The following is a 25,966-nucleotide window of genomic DNA, read 5'->3' on the forward strand; positions in this document are numbered from 1 at the left end:
ATCAACCATTTAGCAACCATCGAGCATCAAATCTTCGAATCAACGAAAAAGCCCTTCTCATGCGCAACGGTGTTCTTCTCTGCAGAGATCTGTACGCCAACCGCACATGTTTTCCAACGATTTCGCGCAAGACTGGATTGAATTCGCAGGCCTACTCACCTACAGCTGTCTGTCAGGTTGATATCTTGTGGTTTTCGGCAGAACTGCCTAGTTGGGACACAAAATACAGTTTTCGGAGCCTTGATATGTGATTTGATTTTCAATAATCTATTGCACCGTGTCTGTTCCATAATCTACTGCACTGCACCGGTGACCAAACGGTGAACGCCTTTTTTCCCAATAGGGCCTTCATAGAAATCACTTAATCGCTCGTAGAGCATGGACAATTGGAGGCTTCATTGCGCATCTCCTACGACAGTTTATGTACATGGTTTGCTCGTTTCGACCCCAGGCAGGAAATGATCACCTCGCTCGGAATAAAATCGGCAGTACATTCCACAAGTTATTCGGCATCCGACCTTTACTTTATTTGATTCATTCATCTGGTTGTGGGTGTAACCGTGTCAAAGATCCCATAGAAGATACGGATTTGATATTCTTGCCAAATATACGAGGCTAAAAAGGTAACAGATATCGTATATCCCCATGCAATATTTTCTGTTGGTTAAATATTTTTTCCGTCACTTCATCATTGCCACTCCATTCATCGCCACCTCGAGAAATGCGATACGACCAGAATCAGATCAAATTACGACGATGGAATGGAAGTAAGCACCTGAAGCACATTCATTCCGATTATATCCTAATTACCCAATATTCTGAGAATTGAAAAGCCAAGCTTTACGGTGTTGGTTTGTCAATCCGTAGATGACGAATACGATGCTAGCTTCAGGGGAGCATTTTTTCAGAGGAAGGGATTCTCGACTCGGTAGTGATTTGATACAACTTGACACGTACGGTTTTGCGTACTTGTCTTGCAAATTTGTGAAATGGAGATTATTTTCGGTTGCCGTTGCACAACGTAAGGCAATCGTTACGAGTGATCTTTCTGCCGTCACTAAGCGATTGTATTTTGTACTTTGAAGAAATTTCTTTTTGGATCATCTTTCTTTTGCAAGAATGTCTTGAAAAGAACCGTTTTATTTTCAATGATTCCCACTAACAAACAGCAGCAAAAAAAAATCAGAATCTTGAGAGAAAATTTTACTGAACTGCTAATGATGCCACCCTTGTGAATTATTTTTTTCAACTTCTCACTGTGACGTGCGCTTGCATTTCTGCCGTCTCCAAGCGGTTATGATTTCCGCTTTGAAGAAAATTTGTCTCGGCTCAACCTTCTCTTCTAGAAAATTATGGTCCTAAAAGGTAACATTTTATCTTAAATAATGTGCATTCCCAATCATTAACAGCAACAAAACCGATCCAGAGATGGGTGCTCTCTCTACGATACTGGAACTGCTCTTCGCGAATTCTCAAACAAACTGTTCCGTTAATTAGCCCCGCCCTTTCGTTATTCGTTATGGGTACTCACAATATTTAACTATATATAAAACTAAACCGAATGATGAAGATAAAAACTACTGCTACAACTTGACTCTTAACTCTTAACCTCCAGCGAATGGCCCCCGCTCCCCCTCCTGGATTCCGCCGACAGCAAGATGAGCATCCTCTACCTCCGGAGGATTCCGCTCCGCTCTACACCCCAGAGCAGCTGGCTCCAATATTCAGCCAACTTGCGGCTCGGCTTCGAAGCTGCAAATCCCGGTTCGACCAGATCTATACTCTGGGCCTTTTCGTCATTGAAAATGGCTACTAGGTTGGGCCTGGCAAACTAGAACGCTTGCTCACTCAAGAGCATAATCGTCGAGCTCAGCGTTTTCCTTCAAGAAAAGGAGATTCATCACCGAAACCCACCTGAAGCCCGAGGTAAGTGCAACAGTTCCGGGTTTTAGGATGGTGAGGTTCGATCGAACAAGCTCCAGAGGAGGAGGAGTGGCAATCGCCTGCCGCCTGCTGCCGGACTTCAAGCTCCAAATCATCGAAGCCGTTGGAGCGGAAGTTACCACCTCCGTCGGAGTCGTCACGTTCATCGTGGCTTACTGTCCCACACAAGTAAAACTTGACGACGGCACGTCGGCCGAACTACGAAGGGACATAGTCAAGCTCAATCGGCGCCAGGGGCAGTTCATCATCTCCGGAGATCTGAACGCAAAGCACCAATCGTGAGGAAACATCGTCTCAAACGACGAGCTGGAGGGCCACTGCACCATCCTGAGCTCTGACAGCCCTACTCGGTTGACACGGTCCGGGGCCCAAGCAACGCTTGACATCTTCATCACGAACATGGACGATCACATCTCCCAACCGGTCGTCTTCCGTGAGCTCAGCTCGAACCACTATCCGGTGGTGGCGGAAGTTGGAACTTAGGTGAATCGGCAAGAGCTAACCCGGCGGAACTATCATCAAGTCGACTGGGGTAGGTTTCAACGGTGCGTGGTTGAGAACTTCGACTACCAGCGGTATCCGGTGTCATCCGAAGATGTCGACAAGCAGCTGAACGCCATCCAGGAGGCGCTCTACCTAGGCCGTGAACAGCATGTACCAAAGGTCCAGCAGGTAAACAACACCCTAGCCATCGATGCATTTACCAAAGATCTGAACCAACTGCCGAAATGTAACTCGCAGGCAGTACCAACGTACTGAGCTACCTGCGCTTAAAACCCGGTGCAATCGCATGACCAAAATTATCCAGGCCAGAATGGTGGACATCAGAAATAGTCATTTTTTAAATAAGATCCGCGCTCTCCCATGCTTTTCAGCTGTCACTGTAAAATAGGGTAAAGTGCCCAATAGTGGACCCTCCAGCCATTTTTTTTTCCAATTTCGTTTATTTGGTAGGCTCAGGCGTGTATAACACTTTACGAAGCCATTGTTCTTTGTGATATATACAATCAATATCATTTTATTATACGGTTAGTAAGAGGGGTAGAAGCCAGGGTACTCGTGGTGACTCGAGGTTAGTTTACAATGTTTAAGGATGGACGGGGCTTAGGATTTGGGATCAGGAAATTTCAGCTTCTCATCCGGGCATTTGGCGTCAGTGACGATGTGGCGTGTCGTCGTGCTCGAGGAATGGTTCGACTGGGAGCATCTTCCGGATGGCAAGAGCTATGGAGCTCTACGGAACAAAAAAGGCAGAGAAAGAACAAAAAAAACTTTAAAGAAAGAAAAAAAAAAACAAAATGTTAGATTTTGATGTCAGAAGCACAAAGAAAACTATAAATGGCCTGCATATAGACAACATCACGATCTCCCAAAACACCGCGAACTTCCCTGAAGGGTTGTTTACCTCGGGCCACAAGGGTATCCAATAATTGCTCTCTGGAGGCGTCATTTTCCGAGCAGGACCAAACTACGTGATCGATGTCATCATAACCGGCTCCGCACCTACATAAGTTGCTATCGACAAGGTTTATTCTGTACAGATGTGCGTTTATTGAATAGTGATTAGACATAAGTCTCGACATCACGCGAATGAAGCCTCGACTTAAGTCCTCACCTCTGAACCACGCTCGCCCAGAAACTTTTGGAACTATGGAAAATAGCCACCGTCCAAGTTCGTTGTGTGTCCGATTTCTTTGCCAACTTTGAAGAGTACTCTGACGGACTAATGGGAAAAACTCGTTGCTCGAGTATTGTCTATCATAAACCTCGCCTTCCTGTGCGCCCACCTTTGCCAGCGAGTCTGCCTTCTCATTGCCGTAGATTGAGCAGTGAGAAGGGACCCAAACAAAGGTAATCTTGAATGATCTTTCGACCAAAACACGCATCTGCTCTCTTATGTTTGAAAGAAAGTAAGATGCGTGTAACAACAGGTTTCATCGACCGGAGTGCCTCGATAGAACTAAGACTATCCGAGAAGATGAAATAATGGTCTACGGGCTGATTGGAAATTATCCCCAAAGCGAAGTTAATTGCTGCCAGCTCAGCAACATAAACCGAGCACGGTTCCTGAAGTTGTTGAAGGTGGTTGAAGTTACATTGAAAACACCGAAGCCAGTGGATCCGTTGATGCGAGAACCATCAGTGAAATATCTGTTGTTGCAATTGACATGTTCATATTTTTCTGAAAAAAGGGAGGGAATAGATATTTGTCGAAGATGATCTGGTATTCCTTGAATAGCGTATTTCATGGACAGATCGTATTCAATTGAGGAACTGTCGTTGGTGAAGTGAACTCGAGGTGGATTATAACACGGAAGACAAAGATCTGAAGAAATGTAGTTGAGATAGACTCTAAGGAATCTTGAACGACAAGTCAGTTCAAGCATTTTATCGAAGTTATCTAAGACAAGTGTGTTACTTGTTCCACATTTGACGAGTATTCTAAGTAAGAGCTCCCAGTAACGGTGCTTTAAAGGAGTGACTCAGCAAGCACCTCCAGGCTCATGTTATGCGTCGAATGCATGCAGCCAAGGGCAATACGCAAACAACGATACTGAATTCGTTCCAATTTGATCAGGTGGCAATCAGCTGCTGAGAGGAAGCAGAAAGAGCCATACTCTAAAACAGAGAGAATAGTCGTTCTATAGAGTTTGATGAGGTCTTCCGGGTGAGCACCCCACCATGTTCCGGAGATAGAACGTAGAAAATGGATCCTTTTCCGGCATTTTTGGATCAAATACTCAAAATGGAGTTTCCAAGTACATTTAGAATCAAACACGACCCCAAGGTATTTAGAAGATAAAGATTGGTTGATGTCATCATTCAACAGTTTTAGTTTCAGTTGAGCTGGGTACCGCTTCCTAGTAAACACAACCAACTGAGTTTTTTGCGGTGAAAACTCGATCCCTAGATGTCTGGCCCAAACAGTCAGATTATCCAGGGTACTTTGCAATGGTCCTTGCAAGACAGCTGCACATGGACCTCTTAGAGTGACCACGGCATCATCTGCAAGTTGTCTGAGCGTGCATTGTCCTTCCAAACAATTGTCAATATCTTTAACATAGAAATTATAAAGCAGGACTTAAACATGATCCTTGGGGAAGGCCCATGTAGCTATTTCTGGAAGTTGTCAGAGTGCCGAGTGTAAAGTTCATTTGTTTTTCTGACAACAAATTATACAAGAAATTGTTCAAAATAACGGGTAATCCACTACTGTGCAGATTGTCTGACAGTACTTCTATGGAAACTGAATCAAAAGCGCCCTTAATATCCAAGAATACTGAAGCCAATTGCTCCTTGTGCGCAAAGGCCAGTTGTATATCTGAAGAAAGCAACGCTAGACAATCGTTTGTTCCTTTCCCTTTTCGAAATCCAAACTGAGTATTTGAAAGCAATGTATTTTCTTCGACCCAATGGTCGACTCTTGAAAGGATCATTTTCTCCAATAATTTTCTCATGCATGATAGCATGGCAATCGGTCGGTATGAATTGTGATTAGACGCTGGTTTCCCAGGCTTTTGAATAGCTATTACTTTGACCTGTCGCCATTCAGGTGGCACAATGTTGTACTCCATGAAGCAGTTGTACAGGTCAAGTAATCGTCTTTTTGCGATATCTGGGAGGTTTTTAAGAAGATTGAATTTGATGTTATCGCATCCCGGAGCAGAGTTATTCGATGAAAGAAGAGACATAGAAGCATCCAGACATCCAGACATCCAGCATTGTGAATGGTCCACCCAAAGAACCGGGATCATTGACTGATTCTCGAAATAGCGGTTCTGCTGGTACGGAATCTGGACAGACCTTTTTTGCGAAGTTGAATATCCATCGATTGAGTATTCTTCACTCTCGTTGGTGGAAGTGCGGTTCCGCATGTTGCGAGCCGTTTTCCAAAGTGTTGTCATTGAGGTTTCTCGTGATAGTCCTCGACAAAACGTCGCCAGTAGCTACGTTTTTTGCCTTGAGAAGATTTTGAGTTTTCTTTCGAGCCTCAAATACTCTTCAAAGCTCTGACCTTCCGTGTTTACGGAAGGCCTTGAAGGCATCAGATTTCTCAGAATACAACTTAGTACATTCATCATCCCATCCAGGAGTGGCTGGTCTTCTGATGACAGATGTACTTGGAACGCGTCGTTTCTGAGCTTCTAGTGCGCTTTTTTGAATCAACTCAGTAAGGAATCGATATTCATCCAAAGGTGGAAGAGTATCAGTTGATTCAATACCAATTTTTACCGCCGATGCAAATTTTTGCCAGTCAATGTTGTTCGTGAGATCGAAAGGAACATTAACTGGCTCAGATTGTTGATAGCCACTCTTAATTGTGATGACTATCGGCATATGGTCACTACCATGGGGATCTTGAATAACCTTCCACGTGCAATCTAATGATAGTGAATTTGAACATAAAGACAGATCAATACGGCTTTGTTGACCATTTGGTCCTATTCGAGTTACTTCACCAGTGTTCAAAATATTCAAATTGAAATCGTCACACAAATCATAGAAAATAGGCGCTCTATAATCGTCATACGTTTCGCCCCATCCAATACCATGTGCGTTCATATCACCCAATATCAATACTGGAGATGATAGGAGGGAGACTGCGCTCCAAAAATGTCGACGATTAATAGAGGCATTTGGAGGAATGTACACTGAAGCTATGCACTCCAGCCATTTTTGCATTGTTACAGCATAATGTAAACATTTTGCTATGAAATTCCATCGGGTATCAGGGTATCAGAACGTCGGCTCCAGGGGCACGTTCACCTCAATTCGGGAGATTTGTGCCATCGCCTTCACAGCCTTTCTCATCACGCACCTGACGGAAAAGGAAGTGAACAAAAAGGAAAGGAATATGGATGGGAGAAAATGGGAAGATTGGAAAAGGAACCCTTGAAGAGGGGATACAACGTATACAACACGTACAAAAAGCTTATAGCTCCTTACCACAACGGGTTATGAACAACAGAATACTTTGAAGGTTCAGGTTTCTGTAGTCAATTTCACTTAGTAAGTGTTTACCAAATATTTGGAAACGCAGTTGCGCATAAACTGGGCAGTTACATATCAGATGATAAGAAGTTCCTTAATCGGATTCACAACCATCACAGACAAAGGATTCAACACGTTGAATATTTGCCATGTGATAGTTGAGTCGGCAGTGACCTGTCAAGGCCTTGACTAAGACACTGCAATTCTGTTTAGACAGATTAGCTAAATAGTTAGCTACTACCGGAGATGGCTCTCGGATATACAATTTTGTTTGTCGACATGAATCCAAACTACTCCAATACCGTCTGTGCTGAGTGGAAGCCCAAGAGCTAATCAAACGCTTCACCCAATACTTAGATATAGGAATACCTGGCTCAGGACCAAAAAAGTCTTGTGATGCTCCAGTGCGAGCTAACTCATCAGCCAATTCGTTTCCAGCTATGGAAGAATGACCAGGTACCCATATAAGGTGTAAAGTATTAACTGAATTCAGTTCCTCAATTTGAGTTCGACATACGATTACTAACTTCGACCTTGAGTTGGCCGGAGGCGAGAGCTTTAATAGCTGCTTGGCTATCTGAACAGAAGTATATTACTTTTGCCCATAATGCGTTGCTGCAGTGCAGATTGCACTCCACACATGATGGCAAATATTTCCGCTTGAAAGACAGTGCAGTGTGTACCCAGTGAGTGTGACTGTTCCAATCTCAGCTCACGCGAATAGACGCCTGCACCTGCTCTACCTTCGAGGAGGGAGCCGTCAGTGTAACAAACAATGCTGTCCGACATACTTCTCTCCAAATAGCCAGATGTCCACTCATCCCGCGAGGGGAATTGTGTTGAAAATGTCCTATAAGGAAAACTACTAGCGAGAGTGAGATCACTTGGAGCAAGGACTGTTCTGTCCCAATCAACCATAAGTTGTAACAACGAAGTGTGTGTAGAACTGCGGTTTACAGGATTGTCTTCCATGAAACCGAGAATCCATAATCGGTAAGTACAAGAAAGTGCTTCTTGTTTGAGATGTATGTGTAGTGGGACAACGTCGAGAAGAACCTCGAGAGCAGCCGTAGGAGTCGAAGAGAACGCACCAGTCATTGCCATTGTTACAGCATAATGTAAACATTTTGCTATGAAATTCCATCGGGAGAACCTACCTTACAGTTCTATGATTTGATTACATGCATTGGAAATGCTATGGAAAGTAAAAATAGATGATTTTTTACAATTCTATAAAAAAAAAACACGAGAGTGTCCATTATAGGAATATTTTTGGGGGTCCATAATAGGGAAGAAGAACGTCCCGAAACGGAACATAAAAATCAAATGAAGTGTCGACTATAGGGAAGCAATTTCCTATTTTGGACCCCCAGGGGGTCTATTCTAGGGCAAATTCAGTCAGACTTTAAAATGTTAATTTCAACGAATAACGTCGAGTATTTGCGTGTTTCATGTATGTATGTATCGTGAAGAGGAGATGCAGAGCTGGGTATTAAATATCACGCAGAATTAATATTTTGAAAATTTCCACTCTTTATGCCAGGAAGAACAATATTTCGCTACTAGTGGGTCCACTATTGGGCATTTTACCCTAATACATCAGAAATTAACAATATGGTTGTTTTTACTTTCGAAAATGCCGCGAGACTACTTTATCGACACTACGGTGATATCAACAAAAGAGAAAAATGTGACAGAAATAGAATCGAACTATTTAATTTGTAGTAAGAGTCATCCACCTTATTGTAGATAGCATGATTTATGTTGATAACTTTTTACAGTTTTTTTTTTTTTCATATTATGAAATAATTGTCAAAAAACGATATTATTTTTATTTCAATCATGCGATGCAGTATTGAAACAACAATAATGTTCCATTGAACTAAGCAGTGAATCAGCGTTGAAACAACAATTTTGATGATTGAAAGAACTATATCCACGTTGTTTGATGCAACAATCGAAATAGTTGTTTCAATCGTACAAGATTCTTCTGCGTGTTACCGAAATAGGTCATCACTTGATCAGCTCGCACAATCTTGGACAGAACATCGTCAGTCCACACGAAGCAGCCGTTAATGAGAATGCTAACAACATCCATCTTCTTCGACTTGAGTCGAGTCAAGTACCGAGACACTGAAGACGGCCTTACTGTTGAGGTCGAAATACGTATCTGTCAAGATACAATTAAGTGGTGGAATTCAATGGGATTGTACAAACTCGTCTTATGACAAGTGAAGACATTCCACTAAAAAGCTCAAAATAATTTTCTTAACAACATCCATCTTATTCCCAACGACTTCTCAGAGGAGTTGGAGATCACAGCTGGCGAATTGACGACCTATATCAAATCATCGAAGAATATGAAGACCTCAGGCTTCGAGAGCATCCTGAATCTCGAGCTCAAACATATGAGTGTCTCCGTCTCAGCTACTTCCCATCGTCCTGGAAATCAGCCAAAGTCATCCCCATCCGGAAGCCTGGGAAGAATCCTTCCTCTCCGAAAAGTTATCGCCCCATCAGCCTTCTCTCAGGGTTATCGAAGCTGTTTGAAAAGGCGATTCACAGCCAGTTAATTGAGTCTGCCAAACACCACAGCATCTTGCTCGAGGAAAAGTTTTTCCGACGCGGTCGATCTACCGTACACCAACTGACTACCGAGCTACCAACGTCCTCAGACGGAACAAGTCTGTCTCTAAAACATCCGCCATGGTCTTACTCGATGTCGAGAAGGTATTCGACAATATATCGCATGGTGGCCTGGCTTATAAACTACATCGCTACAATCTTCCCAGCTACCTGTTGAAAATCATCAACAATTACCAGTCGGCAAGGACATTCCGGGTCTCAATCAGCGGAGCGAGTTCCAGAACTTCCAGAAAGCGGCATACTGTCTCTGTCCGCAGATGACACCTCCATCGTCTACAACGGTAGAACCTGGATGCCCTGCCAGAATACCTCACCAGCTGGAAGATTTGTATCAACGCGGCGCAGATCCAGGTCACCATATCTAAACATGTTCCGCCTGGGGACGGTAAAATCATTCTCAATGGCACGATTGTGGAATGGGCCAATAAGGTCGACTACCTTGGCTTGACCCTCGACTGCAAGTTTATTTTTCGTTAACAGGTTGAACAATGCCTATAGGTTGGAAGATGTAAAAAATGAAAATGTAACTAATATTATTTAACCAGTTTAAAAAATGCGAGGATGACCCTGGTGGTAAATCAGGTAAGTCAGAAGTAAAAATGTTATACAATAATTTTGGATCAGTTTAATAATGTACAGAGGAAAATTAAAATTCATCAATAAAATAAAGGTAAAAAGAATTATTTTGTATGAAACATCTGAAAATTTTGTATGGATCGTCACACTATGCTCAACCCCCTCCTTTTCTAAGCGTTACGTAATTTGTGGATGCTCCCAAAGTATGCCAATTGAAAACATTTGATAAATAAAAACAAAAAGGACAAGGACGTCTCAGAAAGTTTTTTGATAAGTATGTAAAAAATACCATCATAACCCGGGGCTTTCCCTAGCCGCGCGGTAAGACGCGCGGCTACAAAAGAAGACCATGCTGAGGATGGCTGGGTTCAATTCCCGGTGCCGATCTAAGCAATTTCGGATTGGAAATTGTCTCGACTTCCCTGGGCATAAAAATATCCTTCGAGCTAGCCAAAGGATATACGATTTGCTAAAATGGTAACCTGGCTTATGCTCGAATTATTTTAAACTTGGGTCAGTGCCAACTCCTGAACCCTGAAGAAAAAAAACATTTCTAGTTCCATTCGTCATTGGATATGTTGGTGTGCGTAGCATCGTGTTTGTTTTGCTTCCCAACATATGATTCAGGACATCCAGTGCACCTAAAGTGTGGTGGCCTTGACTAATCAGATCATGATAAATAAAAATGTTTAAGTGCGTGAACGAGCCACAAGCGTCATTATCAAATTCCATTAACAATTTACTTTTGTAGGCGGATATATGTATTTAATTATACCAAGAATTTCGCATAGAATTCATGTGAACGAAGATTTTCTATTCTACAAGAATTCATATAATAAATCAAATTGAAATTCCAATCTAACGTATTTCTGCAAAAGTTTTTTTTCTTGGAACACACTGATAAGCATGTGATAAAAAATCTCCAGGAAACGCAATTTTTTTTCCTCACACCTTCTTGATAAAGGTAGTTTCACACCTCGGGAATATTTTCCGCCGGATTTGGGGCCCCGTGCATTTTCAATCGGGCCGGATTTTGATTTTCAGCCCAAATCCTGAAACAAAAATACAGGGGAAAAATCTGCGGACCAAATTCCTCGAGGTAAAAGAGGCTACTTCAATTTTGTTCAGCTCTGGGGTCAATATGACCCCAGGCCACTTGAGTGGCTGCCATTTTTTAGTTTTCAACTGATTCTCCTAATTTTTGGTAGTTTTATAAAACCCATGAGATCTGTCTCCTAAGTGCAAATTCGCTTTGAAAATCTTTAAAATATGCGCTACAGTGTACATTTTTTCAAAAACTTTACGTTGTTCTGTGCTCTAAATAAAATTGACCCCAAATTTAGTTGCTATAACTTTCTTAATGTTTGACCAATTTTGGATTTTTGGGGCTAATACTCTCAAAGATAATTCTAATCATCTTTACCAAAGATTGATTATAGGTGTAAGGGCACATAGCGGGGAGGGGGTTTCGCAAAAAGGGCAATAACAGTGATTTTTCATGCTTATTTTACCTATATCAGAATATCCTACCCGGCTTTAACTGCACCTTTTCAGTACAGCGTGTACAGGAAGTCGTGTGCATTAACATAAGTCATTGATTAGTTTAGAGCTTGATCGCTAGGGTGGTGGTATATTTGAATTCATTATTCTAGACTACTCAAGTCATTCCGATATATGGAATTTTCCTCATTGTAAATATTTTTATCAACAAATTTGAGATTTGTAAAGATGATGTCTTTAATAAAGTTCGTCCAGGAATGGTCTATCACGTGATTGGAATAAATAATTAGAAATTCTACAAATAGGCGGTGCTAGTGTACTTGCAATATTCTTGCATGTTTGAAATATTGCTTTAGCTTGAGATCCCTTGGGTGTAGGTATACCCAAGTTGTATTCGGCAACATTGTTCAGCATGTTCAGGACTAAGCAAAGGTGCTCATTATAATGAGCACTTGTTCCAAGATGCGGCGCTAGTGATTTGGGGGTATATTGTTTCATGTGAGATCTGATGTATTTTGGTTTGTAGTACTTTTGGATAAACATGAATAAGTGGTAGAGTTCATCAAAAGCCTTTGTATTCAACCTGTTCCAGCGATGCTGCAAAGGTTAGAATGTGTTCATACAGAATATGTTTTTAGGTCATCCAAGAAAACCTCGGAATTAAGGCCTTTGGGTCTACATGCGTAACCAAAGATCAGCAAATTTTCCGCCTATTTGTAAAATTCCCAATTATTACTTCCGTCCAGGGTAGAAATATTTCACAGTCAATGCAGTGAAAAACATGGATCTCAGTGTAATCTGCAGTCGCCTTCTTCACCGCCGTGGTGAGTGCGATTGGGTGCAGCCGAAAAATCATTTCCAACACTGACCTTTCACCTTGGCATCTAGCCACCGCCAAGTCACTCTGACATGCTGCTCAGTTCGTCTTTACTGTATGACTGTGAGTGGGCCCATTTCCTTGAAGAAACTCCTACGAAGAAATCCTACGAAAGCCCCTTGACGATTTTTCCGAAGTTCCATTCGGGATTTCCTTCAGAAATTCCTCCGAAGTCTGTACCATTTAGAACTCCTTCGTAAGTTCCATCAGGAATTCCTCCGAAAGTTCATTAAGGAATTCCTTCCATTAATTCATCCAGGAGTTTCTTCGAAAAACTTCCCTGAAGGACTAAATTAATGATTTCGTAAAAAGTTACTTCTACGTGAAGTTAAACGATTTATAATGATATGGAAATGCTAATATCATCTTCCAAACTTGGACGTACATGTTCATGATAGCATTAGAGGCGAAAGTATAGAATTGATAGTTCCATAGGATATGCAAGGCATGAAGAATGTTTTTATAGAAGTCGATTTGAAAGCGAGTCGAGGGCAATATTTGTGATGGCACATATCGCAATATTTTCCTTCTGCCAAGCTCCCTGTATGAAGGGGAGGAAATGAATATCAGTGTGGAAGCCAGTGGAGATATATCAGCTTCCACACTGATATTCAGGGGTTATTAAACATCGCTTTGGAAGGGTAATATGAAAGAGCAGGGATTAACACGAGTGGTAATACTTTTCAATAAGTCCGTTCAGCTATTTGGCTTCACCGACGACATAGATATTATGGCACGTAACTTGAGAAGATGGAGTGCTTCACATCAGACTAGAAGAGGGAAGCCAAGCGGATCGGACTAGTCATCAACACGCTGCCGAAGACGACAGGCACATAGGAAGGGGTTCAAGAGAAGATAATGTGAGCCACCGTTGGTGTTTCAGATTGTGGTGACGAAATCGAGGTGGTAGAAGAACCAGTACTTGGGTTCACTGGTGACTGCCGTAAATGATACCAGCAGGGAAATTCGGAGACGCATAGTGGCTGGAAATCGTACGTACTTTGACTCGCAAGACGCTCCGATCGAATAGAGTTCGCCGCCGTACCAAACTGACAATCTACAAAAATTGCTCATTGGACCGGTAGTCCTTTACGGACACGAGACTCTGGACGATGCTCGTGGATGACCAACGCGCACTTGGAGTTTTCGAAAGGAAAGTGATGCGTACCATCTATGGTGGGGTGCAGATGGCGGACGGTACATGGAGGAGGCGAATGAACCACGAGTTGCATGAGCTGCAACAACCATCCATCGTTCACACCGCGAAAATTTGACGACTGGTGGTGGGCCGGGCACATTGCCAGAATGTCGGACAGCAACCCGGTGAAAATGGTTCTCGACAACGATCCGACGGGCACAAGAAGGCGAGGTGCGCAGCGGGCAAGGTGGATCGATCAGGTGGAGGATGACTTGCGGACCCTCCGTAGACTGCGTGGTTAAGGCGATGTAGCGGGCGACCGAGCCGAATGGAGAAGACTCTTATATACCGCACAGGCCACTTCGGCCTTAGTCTGAATAAATAAATAAGAAGAAGAACCCTTGGCTCTCATATTTTTAAATTTTCTAGTAATAGATCTCACTTCATCCAAATTAGTTCCCAACGAAGGGTCAAAAACATTCTCTTGATTGAGAATGTTGGATAATTTTGATAATGCTTTGTGCATTATTCCATGAACGGTGTTTGGCATTGAAATCACCAATTATGAAAAATTTGGATTTGTTGCAAGTTAGAATTTGAAAATCAACTCTCAATGCTGCCCATTGCACTGGAAAGGCAAGTAGGCAGCAATAAAAGATAATTATCTAAAATTTGTTTCAACAGAAACTCCCAAGGTTTCGAAAACTTTGGTTTCAAACGAAGAATATAATTTATGTTTAATACGTCTATTAATGACAATGGTGACTCCACCAAAAACGCTGTCAAGACGATCATTTCGGCTAATAAAATAATTTGGATCTCTTTTTGATGAAGAGTCCAGATTTTGAATATGTTTCAGTTATAATGGCAATGTGCACATTATGAACTGATAGGAAGTTGAATCATCAATGTGCTTCCTTACCCTTTAAAGAGCGAGCATTCAAATTTAAAATTTTCAAAGAATTACTTGGATCTATTAAAACGAAGTCTAAGAACAATTTTTTTTAGTAAATTTGATACCAACCTGAACAGTTTCAGTTTTGGTATTTGCTTTGAACATTACATCAATCATGTGATGCAATTGTTCATTTAGAAAATCAAAGTCGGAAGCAGACATGCTACCTGAGTCATCAGAACGAACGTTATTTTCCGTTGAATAATGTGTTTGAAAATCATTCATCGTCGGTAAATTTTCAGAAATGGAATATAGCTTGCCTGCAGCGATGCTTGCATAGGTGGGCGCGTTTGAAAAATTAGAATTCGACGAACTGTTCGTTATCCGGTGAGATGTAGGAGCAAAATTTGTTCGTTGATTGTGGTGGCGCTATGGAATTGCCTGATCGGCAAATGATTATGGATTTTTGAGCGTTTGAAATATAATTACCCGGACGAATCTGGGATTCTACTGAAATTTCCGTCATCAATTTTGCACGGAAATCATCAAACTTTTTAGTGAAGGGCATTCCCAGAAATTAGATTTATGAATGCCCCTTAACAATTAGCACATTTAAATTTATTGAATATTCTCTCACAGGACAGGCGTCTTTGGCGTGAGAGAGGTTCCACCACAAATCATGCAATTTAGTATCCATGTGGTAACAGCTTAGTCCCGTGACCCGCCTGTAGGCACTTACGGCATTGAGTGGGGCTTTGGAAATTTCCCCAGACCCGTGCGGAAATGTTCCTATGTGGGGTAATGGGGACATAATACAGGTATTTTCCAATCTTCTTCATATTATTTAGTTCACTTTTGTTAAATGAATCTAAATAAAATTCTTGAGAAATGCCCCTCTCAAGTACCAGAGTGGATTTCTTTTATCTTAATTACTTGGACCGGTGAAAACCAAGTAATTGAGAATATTCAATTTTATTCTCATTCCAGTGATTTATCATCACTGGGAGACCTTCAAGGCGACTTTGAACAATCGCTCAGTTTTGTCGTCGAATGTGAAAATTTAGTGCCGCTTCTCGTTAAATACTGAAGTAGACGTTTGCGATCGTCAAAGCATCCCGGCAAAACGCGGCAGTCACCTTTTCTGGCAATCTGAAATGGAAACCTTGATCCCCTTGAAGGTTACTCAAGATTTCATTCCTGAAAGCCAGAAAACTCGGCACAGACAGATACTTGGCCAATTGGCGGAGTACTTTTCTTTTTCGCATGGATCGAATCACCTGGGCTAGAGGTAGATCCATTTGCTCAATTTCGTCAGATAAATCGAACTGATTGCAGTTCGATAGAGAAGATATTCAATATTAGAGTTAGAAGGAACATCTGAAGTATCCAGTTCCTTCTATTTTTTCCGCGCTTCGGCAGGACGGTCTTGAAACCATGTTTCTAGAAGGAAGTGGAAAATTCAGAGTCTCCTCTTGTGTTTATTAATGCTCATTGCTGAGCGGAGACGTGACCTTCTAAGAGGTTTTTCCCAGAACGGTGTCCCCAGGATTACCACCGCTTGTGAATTTTACCGCAAACGGGTCCGACGTAAACAGGCACGAGTCCAAGCAAAGATCGTAAAGGGATCAGTAGGTCAAATAGCGCTGAGAAGCACTGTTGAAATTAAAATAGGTTCGGGTAGTATTAAAATTTTCCTTCAGCAAAGAGAGAAAAGAACCGCACAGCACGAAAGCACGATATGGTTTAAAATCAGCATTTATCGGCTTAATTATTTACTTGTTTATAGTGAATTCACAACCCGATTTGGGTTGGTGAATGCGATGCAAATTCAATATTTAAAATCATGAAAATCTTATAGACCGATTTGAAAAGTTTATTCAGCATCAGCAGTGTTGTGCATTCAGGGTTCGCCAGTTGATTTGTTTGTCCAGGGATCAGGTGCGGGCATTACGATTTGGAGAGAAATTCGTATAAATGAAGTAGAAACTCAACCATAAAGTTGTAGTTCCTATGGCTTTGACGACAATGTGACTCAGGCGAAAAGACACAATTTTGTGAACGTTTTTCAATCAAGTTTGTTACTGTTACTTATACTGCGAAAAAAACACTAAATTATTAAAGCAAACCCAGTAGAGCGCCACTGTTTGCTGCCTTTCCGCCGATAAAGAATTTCTGACCGATAAAGAATTTGTGAGTGTTATGTCTGTTGTATAACTTGCTAATCGATTGTTATCAAAACATATTTAACCATAACTAAAAGATTTCGTCGTTGTTCATTATACAACAACATGGTTATCAGCATCGACTTGAATAGCTCTGCGAACAAAGTGAAAAGAAATACAAACACCGGACCGATACGGCAAAATCCGTTTGAGAAAAATCCAATAAACACATTGCTAGTAAGATAGAAATCTTTCTCCCCCAGCCGGCTCGTTTCCTGCGCTTTAAGAGCTAAAGGCAGACGTTCAGTGGACGAAGAAGAGTGGCATTAGGTGTAAATTGCAACGTAATTAATCAGAGCGATTATCGCATTTGAACGGGAGGGTTCAGTGCGGCCTGTTGCTGCTGATAATGCTACCTGGTGATGCTCTGACTGACTACCGTCGCGTCGTTGAACGGGAGGGTTCAGTGCGGCCTGTTGCTGCTGATAATGCTACCTGGTGATGCTCTGACTGACTACCGTCGTAATGATGAGCCCTCGATGCCTTATCGAAGAAGTCTAGCTTCATATACCCGGTCAGAGCAGTAATACCTACAGCGTGTTTCTGTGATGGTAACATGTGGTTGTAAGATTAACGTTCAATGGACAAAGCAGAGCAAAATGCAACCAGCCAGAGCTTACGCGTCCGGTGTGATTTTGTTCGGGTGCACTGTGGGCCATTAGGCGGATACGTTTCCATCAACAGATGCCTGCCGAACATAATTTGTGACTGGATCACAACCACCGAGTCCCATCGTCGTTGTCATCAGAGGGAAATAGCAACTGAAGTTGGGGAACGGAAGTGTGGCCAGTTGTATATCGCAGCAGAGACAGACCCAGAAGCTCATGGCGGCGTACAGGTTAAGGCCTAGGGTTAAGGCGATAGCTGGACGTGGACATCGCGCAGGATGGAGGTCTTGGAAGTCGGCCCGTCCTTTGCACCACTCGCATCACCTTCAGCAAACACTTCCCTCTCACTTCCTGGCTGCAGTAAAGGCGTTTGCAGGAGCAGCCATTCTCATGTTTTTGGTATTTTTGTCATAGATTCAAATCAAGGAGTACACTCCTCCTTGAGCTCTGATAGCAATCTTGATATGGATTTTGAGAGAAACACTAATGGTCAATCTAAGAAGTAGCTATACCTATCGTAATAATACTAATCCCAATGCACGTTTCTCATACACCTTTAATCTGTGGCCCATTGTGCAGAGGCACTTGAGCAGCACGACATAGCGTGAAGACGTGTGGCGTGGGTGGAGGTAAAGCGCGGGGGAACATCACGAAAAACATTCGTCAATAAAGATTGCACCGGCCGGTGGTGGTGGTGGCGGCCGTTCGCAATGCGATGGGGGAAGAACTTGGGACGGACACAAGTGGGGAAGTTTATTACCTCAGATTTCATTTTTATCAAACAAAAGTGAAATTAAATGCTCGTTCGATCGTGTGTTACCTACGGACTGATGCAAGACATTCCGCGGTGTTCGATGAGATCTTGACGGTTCATTCGAACGGAACATGCGTTGTTCGGCGTTTCGGAGGCGCAATGATAGATGACTCAGTAATGAAATGCGGGGAAGATATGGTTGTTACGGCAATGTCAACACAGCACAGCAGCAGAAAAGTTCAAGTTCAAGGCGTGCCACGATTTTCGTTAGCATGCAGATGATTATTGATAGTGGCCTCCGGAATAGCCAAAAATTGTAAAAGGGTTCTCTGAGTTGCAAAATTTGGTTGACATCCTAATTTTAGATTTTTGGTATGCTATTCCACGGGGTGCTTTTTGCTCACAGTGAGCTGCCTTGAATAATGATTTGCACGTGACGAGAAGTAATTATGAGCCCCCATACTTTCCTTCAGCCATTGATTTTAGCAAGGAAACCCTGCAGCTGTGCTAATGCCTTCTATTAAATCATGATAGGAAATCGGCCTACAATTACATCGATCGTCCGACCTTTCGCTAATAGGCGCTTTATCTGTACTATACCCTTCTACATTGACCGTTGACTTGAAGTAACTTAAACTGGTCGATTTATAACCGATATTCGAAGGGATCAAAGTAGCTCATACATTATCCGATAGATAGTTTATTTGAAGGTGCATTCGCCTACTGTGCTCGTTTGCATTTATCAATAAGAATATCAATGAAAACGATACTGCTGCAATTATTCACTTTACAATGATAAACTAACTTAATTCTATTAACAAAGTTTCAAAATTCGTTGTGCATATGCACAACATGTGAACTGGATTCTGTTTTTACACAATCCTAAATATTTATTTTCTTTGAATTATTTAGGATTTTTTGAAACAAGTTGCAAAGATTTTGGTGGCAAAATAAAATCACACGATCCATAATACGAGCGAAAAAAATCGTGTAAAAACAGAATCCTGTGTAATTGTAACTCATTAAACGTAGGAGCAATCGGTTCAAATTGCAACTGTCACCAAAATTGTAAAGAAGTAATTTGACAAATTAGAAGTTCCTGCTGCCGATAACCTGACGATTACAAAAGTACTGTTTTATTTTTGATTTGGACATACTGAAGTCAAAAGCATGTTTATTATGTGCACTTTATATTTTACCATTGACCATTGAACACTTCAACTTGCTTCAGATCCCCTCGATGTTAAATGCAACCGCACTACTTGTAATGCTTTACAATATGAGAACATCATTCTCTTGACTAAGACGCGTTCCCTCCGATTAAAGTATCTTTAAAATGGGCATGATGCTTTTCATAAAATGTCTCGTCCCTGCCGGATCGGAAGCGAGCACCATCTTTGCAGGGTTGCTGTCCGGAATTCTTGCAACATGTCCTGCCCATCGTGCCCTTCCGGCTTCCTTCTGGATACTGGGTTCGCCGTAGAGCTGGGCGAACTCATGGTTCATTCTTCACCGCCACCCACCGTCTTCTTGCACACCGCCAAAGATGGTCCTAAGCACCCGTCTCTCGAATACTCCGAGTGCTTGCAAGTCGTCCTCGAGCATTGTCCATGTTTCATGTCCGTAGAGTACTACCGGTCTTATTAACGTCTTGTACATGACGCATTTGGTGCGGTGGCTAATCTTTTTCTTCTGGAGCCCGTAGTAGGCCCAACTTCCACAGATGATGCGCCTTCGTATTTCACGACTGACATTGTTATCAGCCGTTAGCAAGGATCCGAGGTAGACGAATTCCTCGATCACCTCGAAGGTATCCCCGTCTATCGTAACACTGCTTCCAAGGGCGCTCAGTTCCGCCCACAAGCATGTACTTTGTCTTTGACGCATTCATCACCAGTCCAGCTTTTGCTGCTTAACGTTTCAGGCGGGTGTACAGTTCTGCCACCTTTGCAAATGTTCGGCCGACAATGTCCATGTCATCCGCGAAACAAATAAATTGACTGGATCTGTTGAAAATCGTACCCCGGCTGTTACACCCGGCTGTCCGTATGACACCTTCTAGCGCAATGTTGAACAACAGGCACGAAAGTCCATCACCATGTCTTAGTCCCCGGCGCGATTCGAATGAACTGGAGTGTTCGCCCGAAATCTTCACACAGTTTTGCACACCATCCACCGTTGCTTTGATCAGTCTGGTAAGCTTCCCAGGAAAGCTGTTCTCGTCCATAATTTTCCATCGCTCTACGCGGTCCATACTGTTGTATGCCGCCTTGAAATCAACGAACAGATGATGCGTTGGGACCTGGTATTCACGGCATTTTTGAACGATTTGCCGTACAGTAAAGATCTGGTCCGTTGTCGAGCGGCAGTCAACGAAGCCGGCTTGATAACTTCCCACGAACTCATTCACTAATGGTGACAGACGACGGAAGATGATCTCGGATATCACTTTGTAGGCGGCATTAAGGATGGTGATGGCTCGAAAGTTCTCACACTCCAGCTTGTCACTTTTCTTGTAGATGGGGCATATAACCCCTTCCTTCCACTCCTCCGGTAGCTGTTCAGTTTCCCAGATTCTGACTATCAATTTGTGCAGGCAAGTGGCTATCGACTAGGAAGGCAAATCAAGATTATAACATGATTGTAACAACATCAGTTATCAGCGCCATTCATATGTTCCTCGTAGTGCTGCTTCCACCTTTCGATCACGTTCGTCCGTGAAGATGCTCCCATCCTTATCCCGGCACATTTCGGCTCGCGGCACGAAGCCTTTGCGGGATGCGTTGAGCTTCTGGTAGAACTTGCGTGTTTTACGAGAACGGCACAGGTGTTCCATCTCCTCGCACTCCGCTTCTTCCAGGCGGCGTTTCTTCTCCTGAAAAAGGCGAGTCTGCTGTCTCCGCTTCCGTCTATAACGTTCCACGTGCTGCCGGGTACCTTGCTGCAGCGCGACCGCCCGCGCTGCGTCCTTCTCCTCCAGAATCTGTCTGCACTCTTCGTCGAACCAATCGTTCCATCGACTTCGTCCCATACCCGATGTTGTTCTCCGCTGCGTCGCTAATAGCTGCTTCAACTGTATTCCAGCAGTCCTCAAGAAGGGCCCCATCGAGCTCACCCTCTTCCGGAAACTCAGCCTCGAGATGCTGCGCGTATGCAGTGGCGACATCTGGTTGCTTCAGTCGATCTAGGTCGTCGGTACTGAACATTGTTGATGACGGATAGTTTTGGGCGCAGTTTAACCATCACCAGATAGTGGTCAGAGTCGATGTTAGCGCCACTGTCGATAGCAATGATGAGCAGTAGTCTGATTGATCCCCGTATCCGTTCACTCTCTTTCCGGTAATATGTTATTAAATTTCACTGATAGACATGCAAGTTCATTTATAATCCAACTCTTTAATCTTCTTCACAAACTTAGTTATTTTAATTGCCCATTAGGATTTTTCAAATTGTAACGCTTTAATTCACTTTATTTCTCTTAATTCAAATTTCTTCCCTTTTCCACATGGTCCACACTAATTTAGGATAACATTATGCTACAATAATTGAACTTTAAAAGAGAACATGCTCATGGCACAGCGAGCTATTATAGATTATCACCGGTTGGTATCATCGGAAGTAAGCTTTCGCCATGTTGCTATTTCCGAAGGGTCATTGCTGCCAAACGTAAAAGTTGTCGGAGTCAGTTAACCAAGTCACGATCAAGAGGTAGTCGTGATGATGACGATGATGAATATCGACAACTAGATGGCGCTCGGATGCACAGTCAAAATCACTCCGTCCGTCCGGACATTCTGGCCCCTTCAGAAAATGATTTCTGATACGCTTTGATGATTGTTTACATTGACGAACTGTCTGATGACGACGTATGGTGTCACTTACGATGATGATTTGCTTGTCATGGTAGTGATGTCAACTCGATGTCAAATCGTTGATGCTGCGATGTCTCAACTGTTGATAGAAACAAAACAGAAGACCTGGTAGCCGGATTCGCAAAGTAATAGCTAATTGTGTTAAAGAACAACATCTGGCAACCCGGTTGTATCTTATGCAAACGCCGCTACTGTGGTGTGCCCCTACCGAATAGGCGTCACTGTGGTAGCTGTCAACCTATCTCTCGTTTTTCAACACAAATGTAAAATCATACCGAACAATATAAACGTGTTTAATCTTGTCTCTTCAAACAGTATTCTTTTATTTCCGTTTTTCCGTACCAATCCGAAATCCTATTTCAGGTTTTGGGTCCAGTAAACGCGTTGCGCGAGTGGAACATTTTAGTGAAATGGTTTCGTGATGGAAGTTGAAAAAGCCGATCGTGTTTTTCTGCCGCTTTTCGACGGCACAAATTTTTCAGCATGGAAGTTCCGCATGCTGGTACTCCTGGAAGAGCATGAGCTTGTGGTGTGTGTGCATACTTTTGCTGCTGATGTACCGGCTTTGCAGTACGAGGCTGGTGACAGCGATGCTGTGAGGAAGACGAAAGATGTGGCCAGAGAGAAGAGAAAGAAAATGGACAGGAAGTGTAAATCGTTGCTAGTGTCGCGTATACATGATTCGCAGATGGAGTATATCCAGGACAAACCCGATCCAAAAGACATTTGGGATGCACTGCGTCGTGTGTTTGAGCGCCGCAGTATCGCGAGCCGCATGCATCTTAAGCGCCAGATGCTCACAATGCGGTTTGAGGGTGGTACGCTACAGCAACATTAGTGCTGTCCAATGAGAGCTTGAAGTAGCTCGAAGTTTCTCCCTGTCCTGCTCATGCCCGTTTGCTGACAAAAAAGAACGAGCAGGGCGGGAACAATTTCGAGCTACTTCGAGCTGCTCATTGGACAGTACTATTTTCTTCGGTTCGACAAATTAGTGCGTGAGTATCGTGCGACGGAAGCAGTGCTAGAGGAGATCGACGTGATTTGTTATCTTCTTCTCACACTTGGCAATTCGTATGCCACCGTGGTTACCGCGATTGAAACAATGCTGGAAGAAAACTTGTCGCTCGAGTTCGTAAAATGTCGGTTGCTTGACGAAGAAACCAAACGAAAAGGTGTCGATTTGTATTCCTCAGCTGCGAGTGGTGAAGCTGCTTTTTCGGGCTCAAAGAAGCCAATGAAAACGAAGAAGATGAAATGTTTCGGGTGTAAGCAGGAGGGACATAAGCTTTCGGAGTGCCCTGTGAAGAAAAAGGAAGGCAATAAATCGAAGGCGAATCTTGCCGATCAAGGTGGCGTGTGTTTTGTTGGCTTCAGCAGGGGATCTGATGTACAGTGCGGATCGCGAAAAGTGAAATGGTTCATTGACTCTGGCTGTTCGGATCATATAGTGAATGACAGGTGGCTGTTTGATGATCTGAAAGTATTGGATCAGCCAATCGAGATAGCGATTGCTAAAAATGAACAGTGTATTGTGGCAAAACATTCCGGAACGGTTCGCGTTCTCTCCGAAGTTAACAGTAAACAAATTGAGTGCACAGTAAAGGACGTTTTGTACGTGCCGGAATTAAGGTGCAATTTGTTTTCGGTGATGAGAGTGGACGATGCGGGAATGAAGGTGATTTACGAGAATGGGAAAGTGCAAATTTTGCGTGGATCGGAAGTAGTCGCCACTGGCTCGCGTGTGGGACGCTTGTACGGTTTGAACTTTTTTGTTGGCGAAGAAAGTGTGCGTAAATCGTTGCTATCGTGCGGGCGGATTCCAAAAAGTTTGGAATTATTGCATCGTCGGTTCGGACATTTAAATGCAAGAAGCCTTGAGAAACTTATTCGCGATGAAATGGTTATCGGAATAAAATCGGACAGTGCAATTAAATGCAAGGACATGATAGTATGCGAGCCGTGCGTCGTAGGCAAGCAAACTCGAAAGCCTTTCGCAGTGCGTGAAGGACAACGTTCATCGCGTGTGCTTGAACTGATTAATTCGGATGTTTGCGGTCCGGTTACACCAGTTGGAGTTTCGGGAATGAAGTACTTCGTTACGTTCACCGATGACTGGAGTCATTTTACCGTAGTGTATTTGATCACATCTAAGGACGAGGTGTTCGAGTGCTTTCAGATGTATGAGGCATTGGTATCGGCAAAGTTTGGGCGTAAGATTCATCGACTGCGCTGTGATAATGGCGGTGAGTACAAAAGTAAGCACTTTGATCGATTTTGCAAATCTAAGGGGATTCAAATAGAGTGGACGGTTCCTCACACACCTGAGCAGAATGGGGTTAGTGAGCGGCTGAACCGCACTCTGGTGGAGAAGGCTAGATCCATGCTTGAGGATTCGAAGGTGGATAAGCGTTTCTGGGGTCAGGCAATCCAAACGGCTGCATATTTGCTTAATCGTAGTCCATCATCGGCAATCATATCAAATGTGACTCCTTATGAGCTGTGGGAAGGCTGCAAACCGGATGTAAGCAAACTTCGAACGTTTGGCTGCAACGTGTATGTTCATGTTCCAAAAGAACAACGAACAAAATTGGATGCTAAGGCATGGAAGGGGATTCTCTTGGGTTATGCTAACAATGGTTATCGCATATGGAATCCAAAGATAAGTAAAATCATTCATGCTCGAGACGTAGATTTTCTTGAAGGGAAAGAGTCAAAGCTGAACCCCAACAGCTTGGTGCCGAGTGATATTTTCTCTGTTTCGAAGAATTCTGCCAATAGTGATGATGAAGAAGAAATCCCCGTATCCGATGATGAGTTTGACAGTTTCCGCGAAGAGGATGGTCCGGATTCTGGTGAAGGACCGGCGGAGGAAGATCTTGGAAACAGATCAAACGGAGAAGCAGCTCAGAACGATAATGGAGCAAGTCGTCCTCAGCGAAATCGGAGTGTGCCATTACGGTACGCGGACTACGATATGGATTATGCAGCATATGCACTGAATGCAACAAGTTACGTTGAGAATCTACCAGATTCGATAACTGGAGCAAGAAGGCGAAGTGATTGGAGTTTATGGCGTGCTGCCATTCTGGAGGAAATGGATTCCTTGAAGAAGAATGGCACGTGGAAGTTGACGAGACTACCGAAGAATCGTAAGCCGATAACCAACAAGTGGGTTTTTAAAATCAAGCGTGGCATGGATGGAGCTCAAGACCGGTACAAGGCAAGATTGGTCGCTCGTGGATTCAGCCAGAAGTATGGAATTGACTACAGCGAAACATATTCTCCAGTGGCGAAACTGGATACTCTGCGCACTGTGTTAGCGGTGGCGAACCAGGAGAAGTTAGTCGTCCATCAGATGGACGTAAAAACGGCTTTCTTGAACGGAACGTTAACGGAGGAGATCTATATGGTACAACCAGAGGGATTCGTGGAAGGAGAAGATTTAGTGTGTCGTTTAGAGAAGTCCATCTATGGGTTGAAGCAGGCTTCACGTGCGTGGAATCAAAGGTTCCACTGTTTCATCGAAGAACGGTTGAAGTTTGTAAGAAGTGAAAACGACCAATGCTTGTACACTCGAAAGGTCGGATCGGAGAAGTTGGTAATAGTTTTATATGTTGACGATATTCTCATAGCAGGGTCGCTGAAAGCAGTAAAAATGGTGAAAACTCTTCTTTCGCGAGAATTTGAAATGGCCGATATGGGCGACGCTAGAAGCTTTCTTGGAATGCGAATCGATTACGACATTGAAGGTGGTGAGATGCGCATCAGTCAGCAGCAATATCATGAGGATGTTTTGCGAAGATTCGAAATGTAGGACTGTAAACCAGTCTCGACCCCTTTGGAGAACCGTTTGAAACTTCCAAGGGGAGTAAAGGAGAGGAGAATCAACAAGCCATATCGGGAGTTAGTAGGTTGTTTGACCTATGCGGTGATGACAACGAG

The sequence above is a fragment of the Armigeres subalbatus genome, chromosome 2 (assembly GCF_024139115.2).
Source record: "Armigeres subalbatus isolate Guangzhou_Male chromosome 2, GZ_Asu_2, whole genome shotgun sequence".
NCBI classification, from domain to species: Eukaryota; Metazoa; Arthropoda; class Insecta; order Diptera; family Culicidae; genus Armigeres; species Armigeres subalbatus.